We start from the raw sequence: 16,632 nt of genomic DNA, 5'->3' as shown, positions 1-16,632 counted from the left end.
GTGATGCGTTGGGCTGCACCACCCTCTGGAAAGCCTTGCAGTTGCAGTTACCAGGCGATGATACAGCCCGACAGGAGGCTTTCAATGGTGCATCTGTAAAAGTTTGTGAGGATTTTAGGTGCCAAGCCAAATTTCTTCAGCCTCCTGGAGGTTGAAGAGGCGTTGTTACACCTTCTTCATCACAATCTCTGTGTGGATGGACCGTTTCAGATTGTCAGTGATGTGTACGCCAAGAAAGTTGAAGCTTTTCGTCCCCGTATGATGCATTTCGGATTTCTGTATTGTTAGTTACATATCTTGAAAACTTGATTGCTGACAAGCAAAACATTATGGGACTATATCAACGATGGACTAATGAAACAAATACCAAAATATATTTGTTTTGGGGTGGACTTTTCATTTAAGGTGATGTCACCTTGTCCTTTATTTTTAACGAATCTAAGTGTTTGACATGGTGGAGGAGACCAGTAACTTTATGATCAAACTTCATCAATGTAGAAGCGACAGTCATTTTTATTTTTGTTCATACTTTGGTCATCCTACATTGATCTGGTTTCCTTCAAATATCATCAAATTTCATGAAAAACATGATTAGGACTTTTAATACCCACTGTCTTGCAGTGCAACATGTTTTAATCAACTACTAATTTTTGTTCTAATGCAGAGGCTGCACACATTCTAACAGGACTTCCTGTAGAGGATTGTGTTTTTATTTCCTGATGTTGAAGCTCTGGTCAGGATGCTACTTGTCATACCCGTCTCCTCCTGTGAACTGGAGCTTTAGTTCCCTCAGGAGGTTGAAGACGTGGCTGCGCTCAGCAAAGACACAAAGTAGATTGAACCACGTTGCTGTCGGTCATATCCACCAGGAGAATCTGGATACCATAGATAGGAAAATAAAAATGCCAGAATTGTAAAACAGGTATTTGGTGCAGTGACAGGCGTAAAACAGGTATTTGGTGCATTTAAGTGAATTGAGGTTGAAGAGCTGACCCCTCTCTGTACCATTATATGCCCACCTTTGTGTAACATTGCAACCGGTTATTGAATGCGTATGTTTTTAACTTGATGGTGAATGACAATGAGTTGTTGCTCGACGCCATTCTGATTGGTTTATTTTAAAGTCTATTGTTGTGCATGACGCCATTCTGATTGGTTTATTTTAAAGTCTATTGTTGAGCATGACGCCATTCTGATTGGTTTATTTTAAAGTCTATTGTTGAGCATGACGCCATTCTGATTGGTTAATTTTAAAGTCTATTGCTTCAGCATGACGCCATTCTGATTGGTTTATTTTAAAGTCTATTGCTTCAGCATGACGCCGTACTGAAGAGTTACTTTGACTATCACTGTATTGTTTTATGAATTAATACTGTAATTAAATTGCATGACCGAGTAAGAAGCTTCTGGACTCAGATTGCAAAATTAGTTATGACATTTAAATGTAGTTAAAGTTGACTTTGTGAACTATTAAGAACACAGTTTAAATGAATATAGAAACGTTTTGGCATTTCAGGAGTGATTGGGGTATGTTGAGGGGTATATTGGGAGGTATATTGGGGGTACATTAGGGGGTACATTGGTGGTATATTGAGGGGTATATATGGGGGTATTTTGAGGGGTATATTGAGGTTTAAATTGAGGGGTATATTGAGGGGTACATTGGGGGTATATTGGGGGTATATTGGGGGTTATATTGAAGGGTATATTGGGAGGGTATATTGACCAAATTATCATGTTTGGATGTACCCAGGCTGCATCACATCCAGCCGTGATTGGGAGTCCTATAGGGCGGTGAAAATTGGTCCAGCGTCGTCCAGGTTTGGCCAGAGTAGGCCGTCATTGTAAATAACAATTTGATCTTAACTGACTTGTCTAGTTAAATAAAGGATAATGTAAAAAAAATATAAAAAATAATACAAAACATGTATTTCCTCCTCAAAAAGCAACCAGAATCAACCATTCCACAGCTATTCATTTAAGTATCTCCGGACCCCGAAGAGGGGTGTTGACACCAGACCCTATTGACCCTAAAACTGAAAGCGCGAATCACTGCTTTTAAATCAGGGCAAGGTGGCCGGAAACATGACCGAATACAAACAGTGTAGCTATTCCATCTGCAATGCAATCAAACAAGCTAAGCGTCAGTATAGAGACAAAATAGAGTCGCCATTCAACGGCTCAGACACGAGAGGTATGTGGCAGGGTCTACAGTCAATCAAGGACTATCAAAGAAAAACCAGTCCCGTCGCGGACCAGGATGTCTTGCTCCCAGACAGACTAAACAACTTCTTTGCTCGCTTTGAGGACAATACAGTGCCACTGACACGGCCCGCTACCAAAACCTGCGGCCTCTCCTTCACTCCGACGTGAGTAAAACATTTAAACATGTTAACCTTCGCAAGGCTGCAGGCCCAGACGGCATCCCCAGCCGTGTCCTCAGAGCATGCGCAGACCAGCTGGCTGGTGTGTTTACGGACATATTCAATCAATCCTTATCCCAATCTGCTGTTCCCACATGCTTCAAGATGGCCACCATTGCTCCTGTTCCCAAGAGAGCTAAGGTAACTGAGCTAAATGACTACCGCCCCGTAACAATCACTTCCGTCATCATGAAGTGCTTTGAGAGACTAGTCAAGGACCATATCACCTCCACCCTACCTGACACCCTAGACCCACTCCAATTTGCTTAACGCCCCAATAGGTCTACAGACGACGCAATCGTAATCACACTGCCCTAACCCATCTGGACAAGAGGAATACCTATGTGAGAATGCTGTTCATTGACTACAGCTCAGCATTCAACACCATAGTACCCTCCAAACTTGTCATCAAGCTCGAGACCCTGGGTCTCGACCCCGCCCTGTACAACTGGGTCCTGGACTTCCTGACAGGCCGCCCCCAGGTGGTGAGGGTAGGTAACAACATCTCCACCCCGCTGATCCTCAAGACTGGGGTCCCACAAGGGTGCGTTCTCAGCCCTCTCCTGTACTCCCTGTTCACCCACGACTGCGTGGCCATGCACGCCTTTAACTCAATCATCAAGTTTGCAGACGACACTACAGTGGTAGGCTTGATTACCAACAACGACGAGAAGGCCTACAGGGAGGAGATGAGGGCCCTCGGAGTGTGGTGTCAGGAAAATAACCTCACACTCAACGTCAACAAAACAAAGGAGATGATCGTGGACTTCAGGAAACAGCAGAGGGAGCACCCCCCTATCCACATTGACGGGACAGTAGTGGAGAGGGTAGAAAGTTTTAAGTTCCTCGGCGTACACATCACGGACAAACTTAATTGGTCCACCCACACAGACAGCGTTGTGAAGAAGGCGCAGCAGCGCCTCTTCAACCTCAGGAGGCTGAAGAAATTTGGCTTGTCACCAAAAACACACAAACTTTTACAGATGCACAATCGAGAGCATCCTGTCGGGCTGTATCCCCGCCTGGTACGGCAACTGCTCCGCCCACAACCGTAAGGCTCTCCAGAGGGTAGTGAGGTCTGCACAACGCATCACCGGGGGCAAACTACCTGCCCTCCATGACACCTACACCACCCGATGTCACAGGAAGGCCATAAAGATCATCAAGGAGAACAACCACCCGAGCCACTGCCTGTTCACCCCGCTATCATCCAGAAGGCGAGGTCAGTACAGGTGCATCAAAGCTGGGACAGAGAGACTGAAAAACAGCTTCTATCTCAAGGCCATCAGACTGTTAAACAGCCATCACTAACATTGAGTGGCTGCTGCCAACATACAGACTCAACTCCAGCCACTTTAATAATAGAAAAATTGATGTAATACATGTATCACTAGCCACTTTAAACAATGCCACTTCATATAATGTTTACATACCCTACATTCCTCATCTCATATGTATATACTGTACTCTATACCATCTACTGCATCTTGCCTATGCCGTTCTATACCATCACTCATTCATATATTTTTTATGTACATATTCTTATTCATTCCTTTACATGTGTGTGTATAAGGTAGTTGTTGTGAAATTGTTAGGTTAGATTACTCGTTGGTTATTACTGCATTGTCGGAACTAGAAGCACAAGCATTTCGCTACACTCGCATTAACATCTGCTAACCATGTGTATGTGACAAATAACATTTGATTTGACCCCCTCAAATATGCAACACAAAGTTACGGCCTTGTAGAGGAGCAATAGAGAACAAAAGAGGAAAGCTACCCACCCCCCCACTGTGCCATTTCATGAGGATACCTGGACCACCTATTGAGGTGTACCTTTTGTTAAGTAAATCCAGGTATAAACAAGGTGAAAGGAGACTGGAGTAGGACTACTGAGATAGGCTGAAGCTACTGTGTATATTCTGAGTCACTGCAGAGAAATTACGATGGATTCACAGCACAACAACGTGGCTTCCAACAGAGGGCAGATGGAAACCAAGCCTTGAGGCAGAGAGATAGAGAGAGAGAGATAGAGATAGAGATAGAGAGAGAGAGAGATAGAGAGAGATAGAGAGAGATAGAGAGATAGAGAGAGAGATAAGACATTAAACCTTTGAGGTGCAGATACAGTAAACACAACTATGCAAATGAGAAGAAATGTGGTGTGACCTGCTCCCACTTCTCAGGATCACAATTCAGCTGTTGTTGAGGCCTTGACTCATTATTGAAACCTCACACATCTACAGTAGCTTAGTTTCTGATATGCTTCACCCAAGCCTAGTGGAAAGAGATCAACGGCAGGGGAGAGGTGGTGGTGACTGTTGCAATGATCATTCACCCGGATTCTTGATTATAACACGGATATGTTGGCCGCAAATACTGTAACAGACTTGAGGCGACTTATGACCAAAATACGATCAAATTACGTATGGCAATATTGACATCCTGAGTGAGCATGAGCAGCACTGGCTATAGGCTATTTTCTAGACTAAACATCCAAAGAAGTACTGTAAATTATTGAATAAATGCCTGTGCTGGAAGCCAGAGTCTCTTCCCTCCATTCTTGGCTGAGTTACTTCCTGTCCCAGTCAGACAGTAACACACACGGCTGTGACACATTCCAGCTTTTCCTGCTATGACACATTCCATCTATTTATACATCCTTCTGGCACAGGGAGTCAGAAAATTAGATATGTCCCTTTAAAGCAACCAGTACCCCCCCCGTCCCCCAGTCCCCCTCCCCCAATATATACTTCCCATATAAAGCCTATATTAAAGTAGCTGGAATTGAATATTCAAATTAGCTACCAACTCCATGTGGGGCAGGGTGACACATACTGGCTAGTAGGCTTGGTTTGTTTTACACATGCGGCAGTTTAACCAAGTCAAAGAGTCGATTGATTCAGGATGTGGAAAAGCATTATGGAACTACTTGGGTGCTTTACTATAAGAGCAAATGTGAATTGTTTCTGTCCATTGCTTTTTCACTATTCCCAATATTGTTTTGTTGTTAGCTATCAGCTAACTAGCTAGGTACACTGTAAAGGTTTTACCGGGAATTTGACAGAAGCTTAGAGGCAGCTTGGTGGAAAGTAAAATTCTGTATTTCATATTACAGTACACCTACTGTAATATAAATACGGTATCAACTTTGTAATGATACACAGCACAATACCGTAAAAAAAACGTATTATACTGTAAAAAGAAATTAGGTAAATGCTACCGAAATCGGAATGAATGAAATTCATTGAGGGGGGGGGTTTGTATTTCACATTATTTTGTACTGTAATTACAAGGGATTGGTGTAAGCAGGTTGGCTGCTAGGTAAAGTGTTTACACATTACAGCATATTAATGAATATTTGGTGTCACTTCTAGAGGGCTTAACAGAGGAATTTAAACTTGCAGTGACTACAGGGACAAACAGACCAAAAACATTCAACCATTTAAGGTTTAAGACTTGTTCCCACTCCAATCATTCCCCTATACATTTCTAAATGACGGTGCACTGTAACCACATAGGAGTTGAAATTGGTACAGCATTCTCACACATGGGTGCAATAAATATAGCCTCTTACAAGACACACCTCAAAATATGTTAATGAGACAGAAATAACTAGTGGCACCCACTAGTTGTCAAAATATTTTTTTTACAGTACTGTATTCTGTAGGGTTCAATGACAGAACCACTCAAAACACAGCAATTTCCCCGCCCATAACATTTTCCCACAATGCACCATAACTTACAGTATGCTGCAGTAAAACGTTTCAGAGTATTTTACTGTTAATAAAACCCCAAATTACTGTAGAAATTGCAGTTCTGTTACAATGTAGCTATAGTTGCGATTGCTTGTAGCTAAGCTAACTAGCGCTGCTACCTATATCAGTCAACAACAGCCAACTAGGTTTTCTCTTGACATCCAACTTTTAGCTACAAACCACAGGCTGGAACATCAGCTGTGGATTGCTTGGCTTGCTAGCTAGCTTGTGTGGGATGTGCCACCCACCTGTCTCCTGCTCGCTACCAGATCATTTGGAGGGGGAAAAAGTGTAATGCAACGTTTAAAGGGTTCAGAGAAGGTCAACTATAGGAACGTTAAGACTAGACTGGTCTCAGCACCAGTGTAACAGATGTGCAGTGAAGACCAGACTGGTCTCAGCACCAGTTTAACAGATGTGCAGTGAAGACCAGACTGGTCTCAGCACCAGTTTAACAGATGTCCATTGAAGACCAGACTGGTCTCAGCACCAGTGTAACAGATGTGCAGTGAAGACCAGACTGGTCTCAGCACCAGTGTAACAGATGTGCAGTGAAGACCAGACTGGTCTCAGCACCAGTGTAACAGATGTGATGGTACTTTATAACGGTCTTGAGTTGTTGTTTTTAAAGAAAGGACTGTCCAGCCAGCGGCCCCAGTTGACTGGTGTTTATTCTGACGACAGACAGAAGGTAGCACATCAGATGTGGAGGACAGCAAAAATGTTGATGGCTGTTGATTTGTGATTCGTCTGTTAGCATAACTGTGAATTAGCAGGGGGAGCTAATCCGACCATTACAAATAGAGCATGCTAGCTAACTCACTCTTACAGCGATAACATACAAAAGCACATGCCAGGATGCACCCCAATATCTACCAGGTACCGTACAATTATATATACACATCGGGACATGTACATAGTTAACTGGTAAATGTGGTGAACTTGTAAATGTGAAAATAGAATACAGTTTTTCAGAACATGACCTACCACTTGTATGTCAACATCAGACTGGGCAGAATCTCCCCCTATCTGCAAGTGTAACCAATGTGGCATAACACCTTATTGATATGGAAATTCAACCAACCAAAAGAAAATACATATTTCTGCAGTGTCAAGTGGAAACATAACCAACCCTGTTACAGAGACAGCACACAGGAGCAATGTAAAAAACATGTCTTTATTCTCTAGACATAGAGGCAACAACCTTATCAATCAGTTCACTTGACAGACAGGAATTTATAGACACAGGTCAGGCATTACTAATCAATTATGAACATCCAATTCTCATCCTTACATATGTCCCCCCTCTCCTCGTTTCTCTAACATAAAATCCACTATGTCTAGGCCTATTTCTTTTTGAAGCAAAAATATGTTGAATATTATATGCATATTGCTGAGATACATTTTATAAAATAATATTCCTGAGTGCTGACATGGTTAACTGAGACGGTCATAAATGCGCAAGTTTTTTTTGTCTTCCTACTTAACATAAAATGCCATTGACAGAACATTTGAATTGCACAAAATTATAAAAAAACACATTCAGATGTTAAAAGTATTTATTTGAAATGTATTTTATTTTTATACCACCAAAGTCCACGAGGACATGTGCAGTCAACATGCATACAGCAGTCCCATTATCCCCAAGACCACCTTCGGTTCATCTTTCATACAGTCAATGCCACTCACACAGACAGCAGCTGGGCATGTTCTCCCACACCGAGTAGGCAGCTCCATCCCGACCTGGTAAACCAAGGAGAGCACAGTCCTTCTTTGTGAAAGAAAAGCACCTAGCCATTCTGAATCATCCTCAGTCATGTCCAACATGTTGAAACAGGGCCCATCAAAGAGAATGGCGGCAGATGCACAATTCCCAGATGTGGATTCCCAGATTCTACTGCCCTAAGACTCTTAGAAACAATCTAATAATAAAAAAGTCTGGTCACTGTTAGTTAAAAAATCCCCTCTTTAATTTAAGCAGACTCTAACATCTTTACACTACCAGGGGTCGGTCAGTGGGGAGAACCCTGGAGGAGGCAGTTAAGTCAGGCAGGTTACCAGCCTTCTCTCCTGTGATGTCGGGACACCCTGGGGCGGTGGCACCTACGGACAGGGTGGCTGGTGGATGCTCTGCATCTTCTGGGCTAAGTGATTGATATGAATGACTTTTAGACAGTCTGGAGGGGGGCGGGATTGACGTCATGATGGTGTAAATTATGATGCAATAATTAGAATTTAGAACATTCCTGTCTTTGGTGAAGTCATAATAGCCTATTATGCAACAGCTGATTGGTTAAAAACGCATTCCAGCCGGTGTCTATGCCACAAGTTACCACCGTCTAAATCTATGACGTTAAAATGTCTATTTACTCTGTTCCATCTGACTGCGCAATCCACTGTCTAATCAGCCCAGCCAGGCAATTTATAAACTTGATCTCCAATATAAAAGGCATCTAGACATTATCTCACCTTTCTTTTAGACTATCATTTAGTTTTCAACAGCGGAGATTTGTATGTCAATCATTATTTGAATATGCTGGTAACCCGTTGTATAAAAGTGATCATGCCCGAGAAGCCGGTGTTTGGAGGATATATTGGCACAGGTGTTGTTAGGCCCCGAGACGAAGTCAAGTGCCGTCAAACTGTGCCAATATATCCTCCCCAAATCTAGGGTTGCTATCCTCCAAACACCGGCGTTCTCCGGCATTATCACTTAAGTCGATATTAGATAGGATGTTGCATTCTGGGGAAAACAACATTCTGTTACCCATTTGGCTCACAGCAAGAACATTTCTTGTTGTTTTTAGTCAATTACAAAACTATTTTGTTACGTTACAACCTAATTCTAAAATGGATGAAGTAACAACTTTACCCTATAATGACAAAGCAAAAAAGTTAAAAAAAACAAAGTAAAAAAAATTCTAATATATTATCAAATTGATTGAAATTGAGCTCAGGTGCATCCTGTTTCCATTGATTATTCTTGAGATGTTTCTACAACTTGGAGTCCACCTGTGGTAAATTCAATTGATTGGACATGATTTGGAAAGGTACACACCTGTTGTATCATTTGATCATTTGATTTACACAACATGCCTACCTCCTTGAAGATGCAAAATATTTTTTGTGGAACAAACAAGAAATAAGACAAAAAAAACTGAAAACCTTGGCACATCTAGCCACTGGGATTATTGCCTATTCTTCAAGGCAAAACTGCTCCAGCTCCAGTTGGATGGGTTCCGCTGGTGTACAGCAATCTTTAAGTCATACCACAGATTCTCATTTGGATTGAGGTCTGGGCTTTAACTAGGCCAATCCAAGACATTTAAATGTTTCCCCTTAAACCACTCAAGTGTTGCTTTAGCAGTATGCTTAGGGTCATTGTCCTGCTGGAAGGTGAACCTAAGTCCCAGTCTCAAATCTCTGGAAGACAAACAGGTTTCCCTCAAAGATTTCTTTGTATTTAACGCCATCCATAATTTCTTCAATTCTGATCAGTTTCCCAGTCCCTGCCGATGAAAAACATGGTGTTCTCAGTGTGATGAGAGGTGTTGGGTTTACGACAGACATAGCATTTTCCTTGATAGCCAAAAAGCTCAATTTTAGTCTCATCTGACCAGAGTACCTTCTTCCATATGTTTGGGGGAGTCTCTCACATGCCTTTTGGCGAACACCAAACATGTTTGCTTATTTTTTTCTGGCCACTCTTCCGTAAAGCCCAGCTTTGTGGAGTGTACGGCTTAAAGTGGTCCTATGGACAGATACTCCATCTCCGTTGTGGAGCTTTGCATCTTCTTCAGGGTTATCTTTGGTCTCTTTGTTGCCTCTCTGATTAATGCCCTCCTTGCCTGGTCCGTGAGTTTTGGTGGGCGGTCCTCTCTTGGCAGGTGTGTTGTGATGCCATATTCTTTCCATTTTTTAATAATGGATTTAATGGTGCTCTGTGGGATGTTCCAAGTTTCTGATATTTTTTTATAACCCAACCCTGATCTGTACTTCTCCACAACTTTGTCCCTGACCTGTTTGGAGAGCTCCTTGGTCTTCATGGTGCCGCTTGCTTAGTGGTGTTGCAGACTCTGGAGACTTTCAGAACAGGTGTATACATACTGAGATCATTTGACACTTAGATTGCACACAGGTGGACTTTATTTAACTAATTATGTGACTTCTGAAGGTAATTGGTTGCACCAGATCTTATTTAGGAGCTTCATAGCAAAGGGGTGAATACATATGCACGCACCACTTTTCCGGTTTTTATTTTTTAGAATTGTTTTAAACAAGTAATTTTTTTCATTTCACTTCACCAATATGGACTATTTTGTGTATGTCCATTACATGAAATCCAAATAAAAATCCATTTAAATTACAGGTTGTAAAGCAATAAAATAGGAAAAACGCCAAGGGGGATGAATACTTTTGTATGGCACTGTAAATACACAACATTACCAAAAGTATGTGGACACCTGCTCTTCGAACATCTCATTCCAAAATCATGGGCACTGATATAGAGTTGGTCCTCTGCTATACCAGCCTCCACTCTTCTGAGACTCAGAGCCCACTTCGTGGCTGAGCTGTTGTTGATCCTAGACGTTTCCATTTCACAATAACAGCACTTACAGTTGACCAGGGCAGCTCTAGCAGGGCAGAAGTTTGACGAACTGACTTGAAAGTCACTGAGCTCTTCAGTAAGGCCATTCTACTGCCAATGTTTGTCTATGGAAGGGGTGTCCACATACTATTGTATTTATAGTGCATATTAGCATATAGTGACTGACTCACCCTATGACGAAGATGAAGACTAGGCTACTCACCGGTGATGGTTGATGCGCTTGCTCCAATACTTTAAAAAACAGCTGTTCACTCAGAATCATTCAAAATTTGTTGAGAATTTTTTGGGGGCTATTGATCCTCCCTGGAGTAGTATTAGCATAGCACCCTGTATTATCGACATATTCAACAGCGTTTAAGAAATATATGACGTTCAACAGTGTTATCTTGTTATCAAGCCATCAATGTTTTGTGATTATTGGTGTCGTACAAATGTTAGCCTACGGGGTTAGCAATTAGCATGTTTGACATTTCAGTGGAAATACTACTACTATCAACTTTTTGATAAGCGGCTTAGCAAAAAAAATGCGTTGGCTAGACTTCCTGTAAAAAAAATAATACTTGCATGAAAGCTGTTAGCTATATTCCAAAGGTAAAAAGTTGGATATGATGATGTGTGGTCTGCAGTCTAATTTTACAATATACAACGTTTCCCACAAAATGTGTATATATATATATATTACTTTTTTGAAAACTCTCAAAATCCTAACCTAACTTACATAAATTGCAATGTAAATCGGTGGTCAGCTAGCTGGAAGGGTGTCTTTAGTCGCAAAACGTACCGTTATTTTCCAGTCCATTTAAACATTGAGCTCGAGGTGATTTAATCCTCTAACTGCTAGAGAGTGTCTAGAAAGATTGTTTATAATTTTGCCCAAAATATTTTTTTACAATTATTTTAGTAGAATTATTTCAATTTATCATGGGGCACCGCCAGCACCCCTACTTCCCGCGGCTATGGAAACAACATGTCCTGGATTTTTTTATTTTAATATATGTATATATAGTCTGAAAATGTGTAGCAGCCACACACGTTTCTATTTGGGGGCGGAACTGTGTGAGGTGTGCGTATTGACGACACGTGATAGCCTACTAAGCTAAATGAATGGAAATATCGACAGAATATATTATTTTAAAAAGTGCAGATGTAAACCAACCATGCACGGAGAACTAATTATGTTAATCAAATCTTTTCAGGATTAAATTATTGTACATGTGGTGTAACATTAGAAGAAAACTCCGCTGACGGAATGCCTCGGAATCATTGAATTGCAATCAACGACGGAGCAGCACGGACTATCGATAGGCTATGTATTGCCTGTAGCCTGTTCCACTCACGACAGCCTACTGAGATCGGTCTGTGAAAGTCTTCCGTTGTCTTTGTCATTTCATGAGGTTAGCCTTCCCAGAATAAATGAATTATGTGTGTGAGCAGGCGAGTTGACAGGAATGTCGAGAATCGGTATTGTAGCTTATTAACAACAGCGATGTCGGCCCGGTAGTTGATGCGGCACGCACCTGTAGCCTGCTGCCAAAGGTATTTTACAACTAACATTCGGTCTGTGCTGCTGCCTTGCACGACCTGTGAGAGCCTTCAAATTGGGTGATTGATTACCTTTGCGTGTCGGGAACGTGCCCAAGGTCGTCGCTAGTTCTCACAGACACAAAGTTATAAACCCCGCCCAATTGTACATTTTCCCTTTTTAAAATCTAATTTTTAAACCTAACCATAACCACACTGCTAGCCTTATGGCTAACCTTAAATTAAGACCAAAAACCAAGTTTTTTTTTGTTTTGTTTTCAGAAATGTTTATGATATAGCCAATTTAGACTTTGTGGCTGTAGTAACTAGTGAAAGCCCGTGCCCTGGGCGCAACGGTACCGATGGTTCCCTTTGATACTGCTAGAAGACTAGTCTACTGTTGGAAAGCGGCATTAACAACATCATACATGGTAGTAACATATTTACAAGCCAAACAAATTGACATATGCAGCCTAATGGTCATAAAAGAAAGGTATTTTTAACATTGAAATGATTTCTTAATTTCCTAGCATGTGTTATGTGTAACACACAGGAGGTTGGTGACACCTTAATTTGGGAGGATGGTCTCGTGGTAATGGCTAGAGCGGGAATTAGTGTAATGATATCAAATACATCGAAACACACCGTTTCCATGTGTTTGATTCCATTTACTCCGTTCAAGCCGTTATGAGCCGTCCTCCCCTCAGCAGCCTCCACTGGTATATAAAAAAAAAAAAATGGTTGATTCCAGAAAGGTCAAGGACACGTGTCCCCTCAGATTTGTCCTGTTTATTCTTTTATGAAAAATTCCTAAAAATGTTCTGTAATAGCGTACTGCTAGCCACTTAAGAATTGTATGAAGTTGGCTTTAGCTAGCCCAGATAGGTTCACAATCTGCCAACCTCATAACTAGCTACCAAGAAGCCATTTCAGGCTAACAATCAAGTTAGTTAAACAAGCTAGCTATTCTGTCTTAGCTGGCATGCCTACTATCTGACCCTGCTGGTCATCTATGAACGTTTCAACATCTTGGCCATGTTCTGTTATAATCTCTACCCCGGCAGAGCCAGAAGAGGACTGGCCACCCCTCAGAGCCTGGTTCCTCTCTAGGTTTCTTCCTAGGTTCTGGCCTTTCTAGGGAGTTTTTCCTAGCCACTGTGCTTCTACATCTGCATTGCTTGCTGTTTGGGTTTTTCTGTCTGGGTTTCTGTACAGCACTTTGTGACATCGGCTGATGTAAGAAGGGCTTTATAAATGAATTTGATACTGGCAAGGTTGGTAGACTTTAGAAAAGCAAGCAATAACTAAATATACTAAGACTGACATTCCTTTCAATCTTTTATCCAGATTTTAGCAGAGATTCAGAGAAGCATAATTAGTTTCTTAATAAAATAATCACCAGTCTGGATACAGCCAGCTCAAGGTATGCTGAGATATGCAGAATAAAATAAATCAATTGTGCATACAATTTAAGCATATTGATTATGGCTCTAGATTGCAGGAAAAAGCTGTTTCAGGTGTTAGAAAAATGCAACATTCTTCCAATTTTAAGGATCGGGGGGGGGGGGGGGGGGGGGGCCCTCTGGAACACCCCCAGCCATCTGAAACGTACATTGTGCACCCTCAGATTTTGGGGGTTCATAACAAACCCTTAAATCCAGATGTATCATTCGAAGTCCAAGCCAGTAAATACTCAAAGCAGAAACCGAGTGCTCCCTTTTTTCATTATTTTCCTGTATAGTCACCCGTTGGAAGTGTCCTGGGGTAAGGAATGTGTTTTTGGGGAGGGAGGCGGGGGGGGGGGGGGGGGTTGCTTACAGTATCCATCAGTTACCTCAGTTGAACGGGAGGGTGTGTCGTTGACAAGCAGGAGAGAAACGGCCACTAAGAATAGCAGGGTTGTGTAAAGGCCAAGCGAAACGACAGGAATGTCTCCATGTCAGTCTAATGGCAGGCAGTTCCCCAGATGGCTCTTTAGGCTAGGATTACCATATCAGGTACCTAACGATTCCTTCCACCACAGGACCACATTTCACTTAAACAGATCCTACTAGACTGATCTATTGATTAATGTATTGACTGAAGTGGATTGATTACTGAAGTGATACATGTAGTCATGGATATTCTGCCATAGACAGGGTAGGGTAGGTTACTTTCTAAATGTAATCTGTTAGTTACTAGTTAACTGTCAAATTGTGCTCAGTAACATCACTTTTTGGATTAGCCAAACTCTGTAATGTAATCTGATTATTATATAGAGGCATTAGAAGACAAGCATGTAAACTCAGCAAGAAAAGTAAACGTCCTCACTGTCAACTGTGTTTTATTTTCAGCAAACTTAACATGTGTAAATATTTGTATGAACATAACAAGATTCAACAACTGAGACATAAACTGAACAAGTTCCACAGACATAATGTGTCCCTGAACAAAGGGGGGGGGGGTCAAAATCAAAAGTAACAGTCAGTTTCTGGTGTGGCCACCAGCTGCATTAAGTACTGCAGTGCATCTCCTCCTCATGGACTGCACCAGATTTGCCAGTTCTTGCTGTGAGATGTTACCCCACTCTTCCACCAAGGCACCTGCAAGTTCCCGGACAATTCTGGGAGAAATGGCCCTAGCCCTCACCCTCCAATACAACAGGTCCCAGACGTGCTCAATGGGATTGAGATCCGGGCTCTTTGCTGGCCATGGCAGAACACTGACATTCCTTGCAGGAAATCACTCACAGAACGAGCAGTATGGCTGGTGGCATTGTCATGCTGGAGGGTCATGTCTGGATGAGCCTGCAGGAAGGGTACCACATGAGGGAGGAAGATGTCTTCCCTGTAACGCACAGCGTTGAGATTGCCTGCAATGACAACAAGCTCAGTCCAATGATGCTGTGACACACTTCCCCAGACCATGACGGACCCTCCACCTCCAAATTGATCCCGCTCCAGAGTACAGGCCTCGGTGTAACGCTCATTCCTTTGACGATAAACACGAATCCGACCATCACCCCTGGTGAGACAAAACCGTGACTCGTCAGTGAAGAGCACTTTTTGCCAGTCCTGTCTGGTCCAGTGACGGTGGGTTTGTGCCCATAGGCGACGTTGTTGCCGGTGATGTGTGGTGAGGACCTGCCTTACAACAAGCCTACAAGCCCTCAGTCCAGCCTCTCTCAGCCTATTGCGGACAGTCTGAGCACTGATGGAGGGATTGTGCGTTCCTGGTGTAACTCAGGCAGTTGTTGTTGCCATCCTGTACCTGTCTTGCAGGTGTGATGTTCGGATGTACCGATCCTGTGCAGATATTACACGTGGTCTGCCACTGTGAGGACGATCAGCTGTCCGTCCTGTCCCCCTGTAGCGCTGTCTTAGGCATCTCACCGTATGGACATTGCAATGTATTGCCCTGACCACATCTGCAGTCCTCATGCCTCCTTGCAGCATGCCTAAGGCACGTTCACACAGATGAGCAGGGACTCTGGAAATCTTTCTTTTGGTGTTTTTCAGAGTCAGTAGAAAGGCCTCTTTAGTGTCCTAAGTTTGAATAACTGTGACCTTAATTGCCTACCGTCTGTAAGCTGTTAGTGTCTTAACAACTGTTCCACAGGTGCATGTTCATTAATTGTTTATGGTTCATTGAACAAGCATGGGAAACGGTGTTTAAACCCTTTACAATGAAGATCTGTGAAGTTAATTTGTAAAAATCCAAATATCTTTGAAAGACAGGATCCTAAAAAAGGGACGTTTCTTTTTTTACTGAGTTTATATTACCAATGGAACGACCATCTATTGCAGGATAAATCCATGTTAGCGTTTACATAGCTGGCTGTAAATGGATGTTGTATTTTACTTAATTAATTTGTTATGTAGGCTTCTTCAAACCCATTGCTTTCTACTACAGCTAATAATACAATTAGGTTAGATCTTAAATTAAAAACTGAACTCTGTGAGATTTGCAGTCATTCCAATTAATTGAATACCCCTTGAGCTTCCATTTATAGGATTTGTAAATATATATTAGCCAAGTTGTTTTACCTGAGCATAACTCAAAAACGAAGCACTTATTAGCCTACTCTGTTTATGATTTTGTTGTCATGGAGAACTGATTGGGCTCATTGCTTCGAGTTGAAAAAAGAAATGCTTTGAACATCTGTTACTCTCCGGCCATAGACTAGTTACTTCTTCACAGAGGGCTTTGAATACCCTTTATTCTCTGGATGTCGCAGAGAAACACCAAATCCATGTATTTTAACATTACCTCATAGTTCATATAGGGATACAATAATACATGTGTAGCCTATTTGAAACACCTCTCTGAGCTTTGCACGCTC

At 42.1% G+C, this 16,632-nt stretch overlaps 1 protein-coding gene across 2 annotated transcripts in view; it reads left to right on the top strand.

Annotated features, from left to right (window-relative positions):
* Nucleotides 1-16,632, top strand: part of LOC120058543 (ankyrin repeat domain-containing protein 50-like) — a 56,734-nt gene that overhangs the window by 15,182 nt on the left and 24,920 nt on the right. The gene's annotated exons all lie outside the window — the stretch shown is intronic.

Source organism: Salvelinus namaycush, chromosome 13 (genome assembly GCF_016432855.1).
Source record: "Salvelinus namaycush isolate Seneca chromosome 13, SaNama_1.0, whole genome shotgun sequence".
Lineage (NCBI taxonomy): Eukaryota > Metazoa > Chordata > Actinopteri > Salmoniformes > Salmonidae > Salvelinus > Salvelinus namaycush.
This window is presented reverse-complemented; position numbering and strand designations above follow the sequence as displayed.